Source organism: Octopus sinensis, unplaced genomic scaffold (genome assembly GCF_006345805.1).
Source record: "Octopus sinensis unplaced genomic scaffold, ASM634580v1 Contig18715, whole genome shotgun sequence".
Classification (NCBI taxonomy): Eukaryota; Metazoa; Mollusca; class Cephalopoda; order Octopoda; family Octopodidae; genus Octopus; species Octopus sinensis.
The window spans coordinates 30,001-33,969 of NW_021835982.1; the positions used below are offsets into that span (position 1 = coordinate 30,001).

At 36.3% G+C, this 3,969-nt stretch overlaps 1 pseudogene; it reads right to left on the bottom strand.

Annotated features, from left to right (window-relative positions):
- Nucleotides 1-3,434: 3,434 nt before the first annotated feature.
- LOC115231530 lies at nt 3,435-3,529 on the bottom strand (annotated as a pseudogene).
- Nucleotides 3,530-3,969: the final 440 nt, after the last annotated feature.

Here is a 3,969-nt window from a genome sequence, read left to right on the forward strand (position 1 = left end):
GGCAAATATGTGACGAGGTTGAAAAAAAATACCCCAGAAAAAAAATGTACTGCTGGTATTTATATAATTCACTACTATTTTGCTACAATGTCATGAAAAGAAAAAATTTAGGTATGTAAATCGAATTCGCCACCCCCTTTTCCCCGTTCGCGTTTGTGTAAAAAAAATTATTTAAGTTTTTAAAATTATTTATTTGTTCAAAAAATATTAATATTAATTAATTTCAAGAATTATTTAATTTTATTCTGTAAATAGTAATTAATTCATTTATCTGTAAATCCGCGAGGTTGTTACTCAGGCACCTAGAATGCTAACCGTCAACTAACACTATCTCCTCCGAGACCCTGCGGCGCAAGTTGACCAAATTGAGAGTATGGTAGAAGAAGGGTTGCTCTTCCTTCCGTAGAACATAAAATTCAATCGGACCATGTTAACACAAAAAACACAAATTATTTACATCAAAAAGATGCTTTTTTCTATGAAAATCCCTATTTTTTACGATTTTTTCACTGCTGTGTCGCCACTTTTCGTGTCTTTCGACCAGAAAAATGTTCACAAAATTTTTACTTTTCAAAATTACAATTCCAGCGGGTCGAAACAAACCCGAGCAACGCCGGGCGATACTGCTAGTGTAATATATTAACTAAATTATATTTACATTTTATATTTATATTTACAAAGGCGGCGAACTGGCAGAAACGTTAGCACGCCGGACGAAATGCTTAGCGGTATTTCGTCTGCCATTATGTTCTGAGTTCAAATTCCGCCGAGGTCGACTTTGCCTTTCATCCTTTCGGGGTCGATAAATCAAGTACCAGTTACGCACTGGGGTCGATGTAATCGACTTAATACCTTTGTCTGTCCTTGTCTGTCCCCTCTATGAAAGCCCCTTGTGGGTAATAAAGAAATATATATATTTACATTTTTGAGTCTTTGCGTGTGTATACGTGTGTGTGTGTGTGTTTGTGTGTGTGAATAGGTGGGAGTACATAACCGAATATAATTTGTTTTAAAGACTTTTAAGACAATTTGTTTAAAAACTTCAAACTACAGTCGTTTTCTTTTTAACGGTCATTTAGCTTGTAATGATATTGTTCAAGATGTCAACTACTCAGAAACTGTAGCATCCGTTGAATTTTTCCGTAGAAGGGAATTTGTATGAATATTTTTGCATTTATCAGTGTTTTTAACGATTGGTTTACGATTTTTTACGATTGGTTGTTCTACCTAATATGTTCAGGGTAATTATTGTTAATGACATGCTCACATACTTCCTGTCAGGTATCCCAGATGAACCAACTTCACGACAGGAGGTGCAGATGAGGGCAGCTACATCAAACTCTCTCATGCACCCAATGTTATTTGCTAAAAAGCATTCGTGAAGTAAAATCCTGTAGCAACACCGAATGGCGGTGCCCCAGCATGGCCACAGCTTGTGAGCTGAAACGAGATAAAATTATGAAATGAATGCTACTGTCATCACTTACTGCGGCAATCATTCTCAAACCACCATAAAATTAAAAGATGAATTAATCGAAGATCATCTGAACCGCTTTTAAACATGTTTATGTACATATAAATATAGAATGTGTGTGCGTTTGCGCACGTGTGTGTGTGTGTGTGTATGTGAGTGTGTGTGTGTGTATGTGTGTGTGTGTGCGTGTGTGTGTGTGTGTGTGTGTGTGATTGTTTACTCTAAAGGTACGCCGAAGGGCGCGACTCGCTACCAAAGCGTGTGGGTGCTCACTTTTTGCAGACTAATGCTGATAAATGGAGCCATTGTCATTTGTTAACGTAAGCTGGGCCGTAGGCTCAAATAAGTGATATCTATCAATTTCGCAAAACACGTGAACACTATATAACGCTTTAATACCGACTACGACTTCTGCTTCTATGTTTGCATCCATAAATTCTTATATATATATGTGTATATATATATATAATATATATATATATATATAATGTATAGAACAATCTTACTTAGAAATGGATGCGTGCGTTCAGTCATATATAAATAAATAAATAAAAAAGCTATGCTATATACATACTATATGTACGTACCTACCTCAACATGTATATATACATGCATATGGGTACAGGACACCAAAAAAACGTCGAACACAATGAGAAAGGAAAACATAGACACAAAAACAAGGATATGGACATTTCTTTTAAACACGAAAAAATAGAGTACAGGACATACAAAACAAGGAAAATTCCCCTTCTTCAGTCGCCTTAATTTCAACCTTCGAAATGTGGAGTAGATGAAATTAAGGCGACTGAAGAAGGGGAATTTTCCTTGTTTTGTATGTCCTGGACTCTATTTTTTCGTTGTTTAAGAAAAATGTCCGGTTCCTCGGCTTTGTGTTTAAGTTTTCGTTTCTCATTGTGCTCGACGTTTTTTTGGTGTCCTGTACCCATATATGCATGTATATATACATGTAGAGGTAGGTACGTACATATATGTATGTATATATGCATATGTTTTATTTATTTATATATATATATATATACATATTGAGCGAAAACACCTAAAGTTCGACGAGGCTCCGGCAGGGGGCGGGGTGATCCCTGCTGTACTCTTTCGCCACCAATTTCTGTCACTCTTTCTTCTGTTGGCCTGCTCGCTTAGCCAGCAGGGTGGCGTCATTTGAAGGCTAAAACAATGTGAAGCGCATTGTGACAAGCGATGTGTAGCAATATTTGATAGCCTGGTCGGTCACGGGGATCACGGTGATATATATATATATATATATATATATATATATATATATATATAATATATCTATATATATATATATATATACAGAGAGAGAGAGAGGGAAGGCGATAGATAGATAGATAGTTAGATAGATGTATATAATGGAGAAATTACTCTTTTACTCTTTTACTTGTTTCAGCCATTTCACTGTGGGCCATGCTGGAGCACCGCTTTTAGTAGAAGGAATCGATCCCGAGACTTATTCTTTATAAGCCTAGTACGTATTATATCGGTCTCTTTTGCCGAACCGCTAATTTACGGTGACGTAACACACCAGCATCGGTTGTCAAGTGAGGTTGGGGGACAAACCAGACAAAAACATACACACACACACACACACACACACACACCACACACACTATATATATATAATATATATTATATATATAATATATATATATATATGTGTATATATATATATATATAATATATATATATATATATATATATTATATATATATATATATATAATATATATATATATATATATATACATATATATACGACGGGCTTCTTTCAGTTTCTGTCTACCAAATCCACTCAGAAGGCTTTGGCCAACCCGAGGCTATAGTAGAAGACACTTGCCCAAAGTGCCACGCAGTGGGATTGAACCCGGAACCATGTGGTTGGTAAACAAGCTACTTACCACACAGCCACTCCTGAGCCTAATTTAGAAAATATGGAACTCTTCACGAATTTGCGTGTCATCCTGGTGCAGGGGCCATGCTAATCTATGTATCGTTCCAATTTTAGAATATATGCCGCCATCAAAAATCTATAAAGAGATGATGAGAAAAGTACGGGCACAGCTTCGAGTACCTGTTGTTATCCGTAGATTCATTGCCGGAACTTCGTAGTGGCGGCTGGGATAACAGTATTAATAAAATAGATGGAATGTGTAATAGACTTTATTGGGAAAAACACATGTTCCGATCAGTTCTGGGTCTCTTCAGGGACATCAATAGAAAGTCTCACTAGAGATTTCTTGAGTTGGCTTATGTACCGCTATATGTCCATCAACTTCAAGAATTTTATTAATACTATATATATATATATATATATATATAAAAGTGAAGTTGTGTGTCTGTCTCCTACGATTTAGATTCCTAACTACTCCCACATTTTGCGGTGCAGTTTAACCAAAACCGGGTATCTTATAGTCGTGATTCCTATCGAGCCCTTCTGCGTATTAGCGCGTGTCTACGATG